The sequence below is a fragment of the Saccopteryx bilineata genome, chromosome 1, assembly GCF_036850765.1.
Source record: "Saccopteryx bilineata isolate mSacBil1 chromosome 1, mSacBil1_pri_phased_curated, whole genome shotgun sequence".
Lineage (NCBI taxonomy): Eukaryota > Metazoa > Chordata > Mammalia > Chiroptera > Emballonuridae > Saccopteryx > Saccopteryx bilineata.
Window position 1 is genome coordinate 400,176,955 of NC_089490.1, and position 14,764 is coordinate 400,191,718.

The window sequence follows — 14,764 nt, forward strand, 5'->3', positions numbered from 1 at the left end:
AGTGACCCCTTTCTCTAACCTTTCCCACGGAGGCAGCTGTTACAGCCAGTTGCTGGAGTTTCTGTCTAAAGAAGTATGTGTGTATTGAACTGTGTGTTCTGGTGTGCCACATACCCTGACTTGCACTTTGGATCATTCAGTTAATAGCACATCTAGGTACTCACTGCATACCTGTATTTGTGGTTGACTTCAGGCTTTTCAACGGTTGTGTCAGAATCCATGTTTGAATTATTCATTTCTCTGTTGCGGAAAATTAGGTTATTCCCAGCCATTTTTACTGTCTATAAGGTTCTGTTGAGTATCTATTTGTGTGTGTTTTTCTTTTTTCTGTTTTTTTGTTTTGTTTTTGTTTTACAGAGACAGAGAGTCAGATAGGGACAGACAGACAGGAATGGATAGAGATGAAAAGCATCAATCATCAGTTCTTTGTTGTGACACCTTAGTTGTTCATTGATTGCTTTCTCATATATGCCTTGACCATGGGGCTGCAGCAGACCGAGTAACCCCTTGCTCAAGCCAGCGACCTTGGGTCCAAGCTGGTGAGCTTTGCTCAAACCAGATGAGCGCTCGCTCAAGCTGGCGACCTCAGGGTCTCAAACCTGGATCCTCCATATCCCAGTCTGACGCTCTATCCACTGCGCCACCGCCTGGTCAGGCTGTTTGTGTGTGTTTTTATGTGCATGGGCAACTATCGGGGGCAAGTTTCCTTTCCGGGGGCTTTACCGTCTGTGTGCCTTTCTGAATGTGGTGGATGCCACCAGCTTCCGTGCACTTCAGGAAGTCGTTTTGGTTGACATTTCCCTGTGCCTTTACCAACACTGTGTTCCTGAACTTGCCTTGTCCATGTGAGAAGGGAAAATTCATTGAGGTTTTGATTTGTATTTCTATTGGGTTATATACTAACTGGTTTTTAAGAGCTCTTTATATATTAAAGAAATTAGCCCAGTCAAGTAAATACTTTCCTGTTTGTCACTTTCCTGATCTTTTAAGTTTTATGCTAAAGTTTTACTCTTCAGAGTTTTACATATATAAATACTCATCGATATTTTAAGGCCTTTGGATTTTAGGAGTGTTTTAGCAGGCTAATCCAGCTCAAGATGATTTTTTGTAAAACCCCATGTTTCATCCCGGTTTTATTTCTGTTTGAATCTTGGATCTGTGTGGACTTCATCTGGGGTAATGAGTTGGGGTGGGGATAGTTGGCCTGTAGCCCCTCCACCAGTTACTGATGGGCACCTCTGTTCAGGTGCCAAGTCCAGTTCTCATATTGCAGTCCTGTGCTTCAGTGCAGGCCCTGTGGCCTTCCTCGTCATTTCCTTTTCCAGAAGTGTCCTGACTCTTCTTACATTTTCTTCTTCCTCATGGTGTCCTCATGCTACTGCCCTCCTGTGCAGGAATAAGGTATGTCCTTCCATTTGCTCACGTACATTGGACTTGGCTTTTATAAAAAGCTGTGGTTGGTGGTCGTGGTCTGTGAGGGAGTCTGGGCATCCTGACCTGCCTCCTGGTGACCCCCTGCGCCCGTCCCAATAACCACCGTCATCACAGGAAAGGTTTATGGCCTCGGCTATGCCTAAGGGTTATTTGTTTCTGTTGAACTGGCAGTGTCCAGTTCAGGGAACTTGCAGATGAAACACGTCTACACTGTCCTGGTCAAAGTGCCGATACATTATCCAGCGTGGGGAATGAGATGGGCCTGTTCTAGGAGGTCACACTTCGGGAGAGCTCAGCTGGGAGGGTTTGCATTCCCCGCCTCAGCCAGTTTTAGTGAAATATAATTGGCATACAACAGAGTTCGCATTCTGAACCTCTGTGCCTGTGTGGCTGACTCCCAGTATTGGGAGTTCTGTGTACCTGGATGTCTCCTGTCCTAAATGAATCCTGTTCTGGTGATTAGCACCTGACCCCATGCTCACCCTTGGAGCCACCACAACTGGCTGGAAGTGTTTGCAAAATGAATTGAATGCTTTCCTGCCTTGTCACAGAGATTGTACAGGCCAGAATTTACTGTTTCTCCAGGGTCCCAAGGCCAGCCACCGTCTTGAACTCTGACCTTTCTGGAGAACAGTGGTTCTTTCAGGGGCTGCCGAGGTGACTAGCTTGTCCCCTCACTGACTGCCCTTCTGGTTAGGGGACTGCGTCGGGTCAGCCCACCCCCCTTCCTGGGGCCGGTATGTGCTGCCGCAGCTGAGGCTGAGCCCGGCCTTTCTCTCCATTGGCGTCAGGGGGCGCCTGGGCCTGTGCAAACACTACCGTTTTCTGATGATGTTTTTCTGACTTACTGTTCAAATAGGATAGGATGCACTGGTGTTTTCATTTTCCTTTTTGATTCTGGGAAGCTGTTTGTTAGTTGGTTGTGTGTCTGCTTTGTGCTTCACTGAAATTTTCTCTTCCTGGGCCCCTCTTTGTGTGAGGACGTTTATACCCTTATGTGTTACAAAAAGCTTTCCAGGTTTGTAGCTTACCATTTAAATTTGCATGTTGGATCTCGCCATCAGCCGTAATTTTCTTACTATGGTTTCGTACTCGGGTGTTGTGCTCCCCTACCTAGAAGTTACTTTGCTGAACAGTATGAGGTAAGAATCTAATTTAGTTCTTTCAAAATGGTTAACCAAGTTTCCCCGCACCACTTACTGAATAATAATTCTTTCTCTCAGTTTGAAATGTCAGTACTTAATTATGGACTAAATACTTTAATTATTAAGTTCTGTACCTGAACTTCGTCTGTTTCACTGATCTGTCTTTCCTTGGGCCAACCCAGTGTTTGTTTTAGCTTTATAATAAGAGCATTTGGATTTTTATTGGAATTGCATTACCTTTATAAATCTATCACAATACTGAGACTCCCCATTTAGGAACTGGCCTCCCTGTTTATTCAGGGTCCAATGATTCCCCTCCCCCAGGCCTCTGTCCCCTAAGCCCCAAGGGCCCTTCCTTTGCTTCTGTGACTTGTTTCCTGAGCCCATTTCTTCTGCCTCTGTGACTCATTTGTTTGTTCGTTCATTTTTATTTTTGTTTTTTGCTTAAACAACATTTATCTTCTCACAGTTTTGGAGGCCAGAAGTCCAAACTCAAGGTGTCAGCAGGTTTGGCTTCTCCTGGGGCCTCTCTTGGTGGTGCGCAGAGGCCGCCTTCTCGCCGTGTCCTCACACGTCGTCCCACCGTGCCTGAGTGCCCCCTGGTGCCATTCCCTCCATGACTTTTTTTTTTTTTAACAGAGACAGAGTCAGAGAGAGGGATAGATAGGGACAGACAGACAGGAATGGAGAGAGATGAGAAGCATCAATCATAAGTTTTTCATTGCACATTGCGACACCTTAGTTGTTCACCGATTGCTTTCTCATATTTGCCTTGACCATGGGCCTACATACAGCAGACCAAGTAACCCCTTGCTCAAGCCAGCAACCTTGGGTCCAAGCTGGTGAGTTTTGCTCAAACCAGATGAGCCCACGCTCAAGCTGGCGACCTCGGGGTCTCAAACCTGGGTCCTTGGCATCCCAGTCCAATGCTCTATCCACTGCGCCACCGCTTGGTCAGGCCCTTCCATGACTTTCTAAGTAAACTTTTACTTGTCTACATTAAAAAAAAGTGATTTTCATCAGGAAAATTAGACTCAGTAAATTTGGACTTCTCATAAAAAGTTAGGCACATTTACATTTATGACATTGGTTCTTAGAACCGCTATTCTGTATCATGGTTGGATATGCTTTTCAATAAAAATTTTAGATGATGATAGACTATATGGTAAGGTGAATGTGTGTGTAGTAATTATGCCGAACTTCACTATTAGGGCCAATTGGAGGCAATACAGTATCTTGGCTAAAAGTGTAGGCATTCAAGTCAGATCACTTTGCTCTCATGCTGGACCCGCTTATTGTGACCAGCTTTCTGCCTCAGTTTCCCCATCTGTAAGACAGTGTAATCATATTATTTACTAAGAAGTGGGATGAGGGTCAAAGCAAGCACTGTGCTTACTGAGCGCCTCCCTGCCATGGAGTGAGCACTGTCCCTCCATCAGGACACTGGCCGTATGGTCTAGTCCCCCTTTCCTACCTCTCTTGCCAGTCTTCTTGGCATTGGCTGTACATTACTACTGGGCTGTGAGCATCACGGTCTTGTTCCCGCCTGACCCTCCCCTGGGATATGTCAGCAAATGGAGGAGGGCTGGCCAGCAGGGCCCTGGGAGCTGCCATAGCCCCCAGCAGCCGCATCGAGTCGCTGGGCGGGATGATTGTCCTGCTGGTGGTCCCCAAGACAAATTGAAAGGATCTGAGTTAGATGTTTAAATTTTTAATATTCATATATTTATCTTAATGTATTTTAAAAATTATTGGTTTTCCATTTATGGTGGGAATATAGTTTCCTTTTAAAATAAATTTACTTTTCGTTTTTAAAATTGAAAGTCAATAAAATAAAAAGTAAAAAGTAAATATAAAATGGAAATATTCACATACCAAACAACCCATGCTTTTGAAGTGTGCGATTCAGTGTGTGTTAGTAGTTCTCTGTGTTGTACAACCATCACTGATACTCGTTTCCAGAGCTCTTTTGTCATCCCCAACAGAAGCTCTGTACCCACAACAGAGTAATTTTCCATTCCTTCTCCCCCGGTCCCTGGGGACCTTCCTTATACTTTCTATTCCTGTGAATTTGCCTAGTCTTGGTATCTCGTATAAGTGAAATCATGTATTTGTCCTTTAGTGTCTGTCTTAACTTACTCAGCACAGTGTTTTCAAGGTTCATCCACACTGCGGCCTTGAACAACACTTCATTCTTTTCCTAACCGGATTATGTTCCATCGTATGGATAGACCACGTTTGGTTTCTCCATTAATCAGCTAGACATTTGGGTTGTTCTCACTTCTTTAGCTATGATGATAATGTTTCTATGAACATTTGTGGGCAAATGTTTGTGTGACTATTTTTAAAATTGAATATATTGAGGTGACATTGGTTAATAAAATTTTATAGGTTTATAAGTTTTAAGTTCTCTTTGGTGTCCACTTTGGAGAGGAATTGCTGGACTGTATATAACTCTGTTTACCTTTCTGAGGAACCTCCAAACCTTTCCAGTGTGCCTGCACCATTTCACATTCCCACCAGTGAATTGTGGGGGTTCCAGTTTCTCCATTCTTTTCAACACTGACCTCACTTTTGATTATAGCATCATATGGGCGTGGGAAGTGGCATCTCATGTAATTTTGATTTGCATTTCTCTGATGGCTAATGATGTCAGGCACCCTTTCATGCACTTGTTAGCCACATGTATGTATATCTTTGGGAGAGTGGATATACTGATCCTTTGACCACTTTTAAATTGGGTGTTTGTCTTTTCATTATTGAGTTGTAAGAAGACTTCTTTATATATTCTGGATACTAGACCTTCATCAGATAGATGGTTTGCAGATACATTCTCCCATTAAGTAGTTTGTGATTCTACTTTCTTGATAAGTTCCTTAGGCATAAAATAAATTTTTATTTTAGAAGTGAATTTATTTAAGTGGGGAGGACTGTACTCAGATGAGGCAAAAACATCTGTGTTGTGTGAATGATTAGTTTGGTAGGGTGGCCCTGGCGAGACCACGCATGTCTGGCAGTGAGAAAAGAGCATGATCCTTAAATGTGGAACCATGAACGTGCTGCTTGTGTGTGCCTTCACGAGTGATGTCAGCTGGCACAGCCTGCTCGCTGTGCAGGAACCTGGATTACTGCGCAGAGTGGTTTGTTTTTATTTGGTTGGTTTTAAGTTTTTTAAAAAAAAATTTATTGATTGATTTTACAGGTGTGGGGAGTGAAAAATTTCAACTCCTAGTTGCTTTACTTTAGTTTTTCATTGATTGCTTGTCATCTGTGCCTTGACCAGGCAAAACCAGGGGTTTGAACCGATGACCTCAGTGTTCCAGGTCGATGCTCTATCCACTGCACCACCAAAGGCCCTCACTTTGTTCTTTTTTTTTTCCCCAGAGACAGAGAGATAGATAGGGACAGACAGACAGGAACGGAGAGAGATGAGAAGCATCAATCATCAGTTTTTCATTGCAACACCTTAGTTGTTCATTGATTGCTTTCTCATATGTCCCTTGACTGTGGGCCTTCAGCAGACCAAGTAACCCCTTGCTCAAGCCAGCAACCTTGGGTCCAAGCTGGTGAGCTTTTTGCTCAAGCCAGATGAGCCTGTGCTCAAGCTGGCGATCTTGGGGTCTCGAACCTGGGTCCTTCCGCATCCCAGTCCGATGCTCTATCCACTGCACCACCTCCTGGTCAGGTTATTTTAAAAGCATGCTTTAAAATTTCTGAGTTTGGAAATTTCTATTTTTTTAACGATTGTAATCAATTTCTGATTTACTGAATGGCTGGTTACCTGAGCAAGCGACCTCTACAATTTCTGCTTTTCCTAATCTATGGCTCCCTTTCTTCATCGCTCAGGGCATGCATCTTTGTCACGGTCCCATGGCAGTTGTGGAGGTCGGTCCTTCCCTCTAGGTGTGTTTCGGTCCAATCCAGATCCACTCTGTCCTGTAGATTGAGGAGCAGGGTCAGACTCCTCTCGGGTCCTCTGCATGTACCAAGGCGGCTGACGGCTTTGTTCCGTGTTTTACTGCATTGTTCTTGGGACCACGAGATGCCCAGCAACACAGACTGACCTCTGGGAGGGCTTTCTGCTTAGAGGTAACTTTGTCTGATGTCCACACCTGCTCCCACACTGCACCACACCCCACCCCACACCCCAGCTGGCATCCTGTTTGTATTTGACTGAAGTACCTGTCAGGGAGTTATTTTCCACTGTTGGGTTTTGAAGCTATTTCACCTCCCTGCCTGCTTTCTGCTCACATGTACTTTATTTTACACAGTTACGAGTAGTAGTCATTTTGCTTTCCCCACTTAAGGTTATGTTATAGCCACAGGTCTCTGCTGAGATAATACTTCCGCCTGGTTGAGGTCTGCTGGGGCATTGCAGTGTGTGAGCCTGTCAGGGCTGGTCCCAGCACTTTTTTATTGGAAGTTACACTGTCACAAACGTCTTTGGGAAATCCCCTTGATACCTTGAGGCTACCTTGGGTTTGCATTCCCGCCGGGCCGAAGGGAAGGGGCAGTTGCTCACTGTCCTGTGACCTCTGGATGGTTTTAGGGGCCAGTTATGTACACTGTTGTTTTCCCGCCACCCTGCAAATACAGGCTGTTTTTGTATTTGCTCATGGACAGGGTGCGGAGTGGTTTCTTGAAGCCATTTTAACTACTAGCCAATGGCGTGTTTCCCTGGGTAGATCTCCCTCTCTGGGGCTCCCGCAGCACAAACCTTGAGGTCTGGTCACTAACCTGTTACATTAATTCTGTGTTCATCTTTCAGAGTATGTTTTGATCCACATTTCTGAGGCCTTTTAAGGCCAGAGTTTTGTTACTTCATCGTCAGGTTGGGACTTAGATGGCTGTTCATGGTTCCTCTCTCCTGCTGCAATCAGTAAGTGCTGCCCTTTGTGGTGTGTTGGGGGTGAAGCTGAAGGGAGGCTGTAAGGGGACATGGGCCAGGAGGAGGGACAGGGCCGTGAGGGAGCAGGGTGAGGGGTCTGGAGGCTGGGCCCGCAGGTATGGTCATCCACAACCCTTGTGTGTGTGAATGACTGTGTGTGTGTGTGTGTGTGTGTGTGTGTGTGTGTGTGTGTGTGTGTGTGAACAACTGTGTATGTGTGTGAGTGTGTGTGAGAGTGTGAAGTGGGGCTGGCTCTGCTCATATTCATCCCTCGGAATGTGTAGAAAGGACCCAGTTCTTAGGTCTGCATGACCCTGAACAGAATTCACCCTGCTTTGGGCTCAGCTTCTCATCTGGACCTTGCTAGGAGGGACTTCTGAACTCCTCGTGGCCACCTGGGCAGCCTATGGACCCTCCCCATGAGAGGGGGGACAGGACTCCAAGGCAAGGACTACGGAGCTCATGGGGGATGCTGCCATCAGACCCGCCGGGGGCCCAGGGGGACAGAGCCTGGGCTGGGAGCTGTGGGTATGTTGGCAGTGGACTGGGAGGGTGGCCTGGGGCAGGTACTACCTAAGGTTCAAGGTGGGCTTCATGGACTTCGGGCCCTGGTGACTTAGACTCGTCCTCCTTGGAACTCAGACTCTGATGAGAGTCCAATGAGAGGAGAGGCTGGTGGGGGCACTGCACTTCCGACTTCACGTTCACGTGATGGCAGTTTCCAGGATGGGTTCCACAGGTGACAATGGCTGAGAGATCAGAGGACCGCAGGCGAGGCAGGTGGGCGCGCTATATAACCCCCCGCGGTTGGGGTACAGCATACCTGCAGGGCCATTGGCATTTGAGCTAGGCCTGAGTGCTCAAGCTTTTCCCTAGTTCTTAGATTTCCTGGTCCAATGAAAAACTTCAGATTTTGGCCTTTAAATAGAAAAGTAGTCTGCACGGAGTTGAAAATTCCAAAGATAGAAAATGAAAGTAAAATCCCCTTCCCTCACCCATGCCAGCTTTACAACACAGAAGTGGCCTCTCAAGTTTCTTTGAATCTTTCTGGAAATTTTTATACACATACAGGATCTGTCACTGTACTAGAAAAGGCAGGACCATAAATTGTTGTTCAGTTTGCCAACCTGACCCGTGGGCTCCTGCAGGTGGGGTATGCAGCCACACAACAGGAGACACGTGGCTGTGAAGCCAAGGGACGTTGTCCTCTGGCTGTGGGAAGAGGGTGTCAGTAGGAAGCAATGACCCCGGGAGGGGGGCGTGGAGCCGCCGCAGGTGTTTCTTTTCCTGGACGCAGCTCAGGGCCGCGTTCAGGTTTTGCTTTTCACCTTTTAAGTCTGTGAGAAAATGAGCAGGAAAAAGCAAAAGGCACCAGTGGTGGCACACCCAGCTTGCTGGGTCAGGGTTCGAGTCCCTATGGTGTCCCTGCTTCCTTCCAGCTCCCACTCAGCCCCCTCCTCCCCACCCCATCAGGACATCACTGTCCCCCAGGAGAGGTGTTGGGCGGGCGCCCAGGGCCTCTCTCCCAGGAGCCCCCTATTCCACTCTCTTCTCCCTCACCCCCTTGGGGGACCTGGGCCATGGTGAGCAGCAGGAGCTGCAGCACTCGCTTCCCCTAGGGCCCCACACACAGCTGCGGAAGCAGCCCCGTCTTCCGAACCCTGTGGGAGGGGGCACCTTGGGGGCCCTGAACACCAAGACTGAGGGACTACCTGGAATTTTCTTTTTCCTTTTTTTTTTTTTTTTACAGGGACAGAGAGAGAGTCAGAGAGAGGGATAGATAGGAACAGACAGACAGGAACGGAGAGAGATGAGAAGCATCAATCATCAGGGGTTTTTTTTGTTTTTTTTTTCTTTTTTCTTTTTTTTTTTTAAATTTTTTATTCATTTTAGAAAGGAGAGAGAAAGAGAAGGGGGAGGAGCAGGAAGCATCAACTCCCATATGTGCCTTGACCAGGCAAGCCCAGGGTTTTGAACCGGTGACCTCAGCATTTCCAGGTCGACGCTTTATCCACTGCGCCACCACAGGTCAGGCCAATCATCAGTTTTTCATTGCACATTGTGACACCTTAGTTGTTCATTGATTGTTTTCTCATATGTGCCTTGACCACGGGCCTTCAGCAGACTGAGTAACCCCTTGCTCAAGCCAGCGACCTTGGGTCCAAGCTGGTGAGCTTTTTTTTTTTCCTTTTGTATTTTTTTTTCTCTTTTGTATTTTTCTGAAGCTGGAAACGGGGAGAGACAGTCAGACAGACGCCCGCATGCACCTGACCGGGATCCACCTGGCACGCCCACCAGGGGGCGATGCTCTGCCCCTCCGGGGCGTCGCTCAGCTGCGACCAGAGCCACTCTAGCACCTGGGGCAGAGGCCAAGGAGCCATCCCCAGCGCCCGGGCCATCTTTGCTCCAATGGAGCCTTGGCTGCGGGAGGGGAAGAGAGAGACAGAGAGGAAGGAGGGAGGGGGTGGAGAAGCAAATGGGCGCTTCTCCTATGTGCCCTGGCCGGGAATCGAACCCGGGTCCCCCGCACACCAGGCCAACACTCTACCACTGAGCCAACCGGCCAGGGCCTGCTGGTGAGCTTTTTGCTCAAGCCAGATGAGCCCACGCTCAAGCTGGCGACCTCAGGGTCTCGAACCTGGGTCCTTCCGCATCCCAGTCCGACGCTCTATCCACTGCACCACCGCCTGGTCAGGCCCACCTGGAATTTTCATCAGCATGAGCTTCCCACCTGCCTCTCCAGCCGGGACTCCAGGAATCAGCCCACATCATCCTCACCTTCCCCTCTGAGGACCAGGACAGCTTTGCCAGGGAGGGCTGAGTGCAGGGACGAAAGGGGAGGCAGCCTGGGTGGAGGCAGGCAGGCTCCGAAGTGGCCTTGTCTGTGGAGCAGAGAGAGGGGCCAACAGCAGGCCCTGGTGCAGGAAGAGCACATGACTGAGGGTAAGAAGGGCCAGGGTGGGCACTGAAGGTCTGAGTCTGCACTCTCCCAGTACCAGGCACCTGAGGGGGGATCCCAGGAGATCCCTCAGCTCGGGCTTGGTAGAGGCAGCACATTGTGATCATGAGCAAGCTCCCACAGAGACCCTCAGCGGTCTTCTCCTCCCTGTCTTCTTTAACAACCCAAGGCTCATAAGGCCCAGCTGGAAGCAGAAGGGAGGTGTGCAAAGTTGGCTTGGGGGGTGGGGCCTTTTCTTCAAGATGGGCTAAAGACTCCCCCACCTCGTATTAGAACACCACGTGCCCTGGCAGCTCTTGTCCACCCAGTCACATGGTCCTTTAGGGAGAACTGGGCTCCCACTGGGTGGCGGGCACACCAAACCTGGAAAAGCCTGAGGGAAACTGTAATGCCAGTGGCCAAGGCCAGGCAGGTCCACACTGACTTGGGCAGATGGTAGAGAAACTGTGGAGCCAGAAAGTGTTGGGCCATTACCATTTAATAGAGTCTCACAATGGCAGATGAGCACACAGGCAGGGGAAAACCTCTTCTCTAGCACACAGACGGCAAGAAGAGCCCCTCACAGTGGTGGACAATCCGCCATCCATAATCCCCTGAGCACAAGCACCCATGGCCTTACATAGGCCACACATGTGGCGCGGCCACATGCTCACGCAACAATCAGGCAAAGTGCTTGCAGCCAGTAAACCAGCAAGCAAGCCTAACACAGCTGCCCCACAGAAACGCAGCCTGCAGAGTAGAGGGAGGGGAACCAGGAGACAGAGGACAGGAAGCCCGTCAACTTGGGCTGAGAGAACCCCTCACTGAGGAACCCTGGCTTGGGCCTACTGTATGAGTGGTGGCTGGTGTATACAGTACTAACTTAATTCTCACATGAGTAGGTTATTTCCATTCTCAAATAAGAAGTGTGAGGTACAGAGACTCTCAATAACGGAGCTGGAATTTTTACTCACTCTGGCTCCAAAGTCTGAACAATACCAGGCCAGGATCTAACGTTTTCGATAATTAGCCTGGCCTGTGCTGGCAGAGTGGACAGTCAAGGCATATATGACAAGCAAGCAATGACCTAAAGTGAAACAACTGTGGGTTGATATTATCGCTCCCCTCTTCCTCTTCTCTCTGTAAAATCAATAAAACCTTTTTAAAAAGTAATAAAGGTTTTTTTTGTTGTTGTTGTTTTTACTGTCACCGTAACACTTAATGGGCCCTGTGATTCTGGGTGAATTTTTTTTTTTTTATATTTTTTCTGAAGCTGGAAACGGGAGAGACAGACTCCCGCATGCGCCCGACTGGGATCCACCCGGCACGCCCACCAGGGGGCGACGCTCTGCCCACCAGGGGGCGATGCTCTGCCTCTCCGGGGCGTTGCTCTGTCATGACCAGAGCCACTCTAGCGCCTGGGGCAGAAGCCAAGGAGCCATCCCCAGCGCCCAGGCCATCTTTGCTCCAATGGAGCCTTGGCTGCGGGAGGGGAAGAGAGAGACAGAGAGGAAGGAGAGGGGGATGGGTGGAGAAGCAGATGGGTGCTTCTCCTGTGTGCCCTGGCCGGGAATCAAACCCGGGACTTCTGCACGCCAGGCCGACACTCTACCACTGAGTCAACCGGCCAGGGCCTGTAATAAAGGTTTTTGATATTTAAAAGTCTATTTCTGGCACAGATTTTTCCCAGTTTTGGTTTTATGCAGACACACCCAGCACTGCACTGAAAGTGACATATTTCTTGCAGCCTTACAAGATAGCAATTCTTTTTTACCCAACTTCACAGAAGAATTAAACTTGGGGAGGGTAAATTCTGAATTAGGAATTCAGCCCTATATTTTTTTTTTGCCAACAACTTATGACGTAACTATTCTGCCTTTGAGCCTGACCTGTGGTGGCGCAGTGGGATAAAGCGTCGACCTGGAACACTGAGGTTGCCTGTTCGAAACCTTGGGCTTGCCTGGTCAAGGCACATATGGAGTTGATGCTTCCTGCTCCTCCCCCTTCTCTCTCTCTCTCTTTCTCTCTCACTCCTCTCTCTCTAAAAATCAATCAATAAATTTTTTTAAAATCTTAAAAAAAAAAAAAAAAGAACCCACAGAGTATTTCTCAGTCCAACACAACGCCCCAGTGCTGGACTAGGCCTCAGGGTTACAATGGAAGACGGGTGCAAGGCAGAGTAGTCTAGGGCCTTAGGTGTTCCAGGTGACTCCTTCTAGGTGGGACCGCCCAGTACCTACCCCGCCTCTGCCTCCACCTCCGCTCCTGCGACCTCTATGTCCTGGCCGCACCTGAATCCCTGAGTGCCCCTTGAGCACCCTTCACCAACTACTCGCTTGCTCTGCACTAAAGGCGGATTAAGGTCGATTGAGGCCCTGGGCACAGAAGAAAATATTGGGCCTCTTAAAAAAAAAAGAGAGAGAGAAAATAAAAATACACATTAACCATATTTTTAAATAAAAAAAATGTACTATTAATGTTAAAATTGCACATATGAAACCAAACTTGGTGTCACTAGAAATAAGTGTCAAGTTTGGGTTCTGTGGGGCCCTTCAGAAGTCGGGGCTCTGCACCCTTTCTGTGTTTAAGCAGAGATGTCCACGTCAAATGAAAAAGCGAGGTTCCAGCCCACGACTCATTGCTCTGAGGGCCCGACGATAGCTGAGCCTCCGACCAAGAGCTATTCTAAGCGGCTCCCACCACCTGCCGCGTCCCACCGTCAGGAATGGAGTTCGCTTTCCAGCTCAGCCGACCCGACAGCACACCGACACCGCCCTTCCTACCGCCCCTCCGACAGCCTGAGCACGCCCAGGCCGGTGCCCGCGCCTGCGCAGATCGCAGCGTGGCGTGGCCTCGGGGGACTGGGGCGTGACCTCAGAGGAAGGCGTGGGGCAGTGAGGGGCCTTGACGCTACGCGCCCTTAGTGGTAGGTGTGTTCACGCCTTCAGTCTGTGGCTTCTAGATTCTGTTTTCACGGTTACGTGGCGTGAGGCAGCGTCACAGGTAAATCAGGCTAGAACTGAAACATGAAACTGAGGGAGACTGAAGACTACAGGGCTCGGAGGACGGAGAAGCGAGGCCTGACCCCGGGCACGCGGGAGGACTGACCCACCCCCGCGTATGCCCCTCCTGTGGGCTCTAGTCAGTTCTGCCCCACTACGCCTGCAGGATGCTGTTCCATCCACAGCGCCTTTCAGCCCCAGGCACTGTCCTGGATTCCCATATCCCTCCCCCTGCCAGCTGCTGACCTCACTCTTCTGTCCTCAAGTTGCCTCATGCAGCTCTTTGTCCTTCACACTCTTGAAGTGACTGGCCTGGAAACAGTTGCCCAGATCAAGGTAAAGGTAATAGTGTAATTCTGAGCGTCCCTTACCCATCTGCCCTTTGCCTGTCCTCCTGTGGCTTTCTCACAAAACTGTGTGTGTGTGTGTGTGTGTGTGTGTGTGAGTGACAGAGGGACACACAGGGAGGGAGATGAGAAGCACCAATTCTTCACTGCGGCTCCTTAGTCTCTCCTTAGTTGTTCCTTGATTGATCTATCATATGTGCCTTGAGGGGGGGGGGCTACAGCAGACCGAGTGACCCCTTGCTCAAGCCAGCGACCTTGGGCTCAAGCCAGCGACCTTGGGCTCAAGCCAGCGACCATGGGGTCATGTCTGTGCTTCCACGCTCAAACCGGCAGCCCCATGCTCAAGCTGGTGAGCCCGCACTCAAGCCAGCCACCTTGGGGTTTCTAACCTGGGTCCTATGCGTCCCAGTTTGACACTCTATCCACTGCGCCACCGCCTGGTCAGGCTGTTTTGCTTTGACCTTGATACAGGCTTTTTCCATCCAGTTTTCTGATAGTCTGCTGAATCTAATATATGGATACGTAATTCTAAAATAAATCCCAGGAACCTTTTGTGAGGCCCTGTGGTCCCTTCTGGTTTGAGCATTTCACAGCATGAGTAAATCACAGTAAACTTACTATTAATTTTTTTAAAATTTATTGATTTTAGAGAGGGGAAGACAGAGAGAGGGGGGAATGGAACATAGCTCTATTCCTGTCTGCGCCCTGACTGGGGATCAGATCAGCAACCTCTGCACTTCGGGACGGTGCTCTAGCTATCCAGGGCCAAACTGTCCAGTTCTGAATACTTGTCAAATCAGTTTAACAAGCACTTCCTGTTTATTATGTACAATGCAAACCAATTCATCCAAGCGATATGAGAAGGCCTGTCTGAGAAGAAAGCCAGAGGGTAGCAGAGCCTCAGGTGGAGAGCTGTGGCATACACAGGGCCACCTCTGCCAGAGGCCTGGGGCCACCTCTGTATTTTTTAGTTATATGATACAATAAATACCGGTTGTTGCCCAGGTCCT

General features: G+C 49.0%; 1 long non-coding RNA gene across 1 annotated transcript; it reads right to left on the minus strand.

Moving 5' to 3' along the window:
- Window positions 1-6,167: 6,167 nt before the first annotated feature.
- On the minus strand, window positions 6,168-12,339 carry LOC136320913 (uncharacterized). The gene is made up of 2 exons (XR_010728385.1): window positions 12,295-12,339; window positions 6,168-6,308 (listed from the first exon to the last, which is right to left on the minus strand). It is a non-coding gene; the product is annotated as an uncharacterized lncRNA (long non-coding RNA).
- Window positions 12,340-14,764: the final 2,425 nt, after the last annotated feature.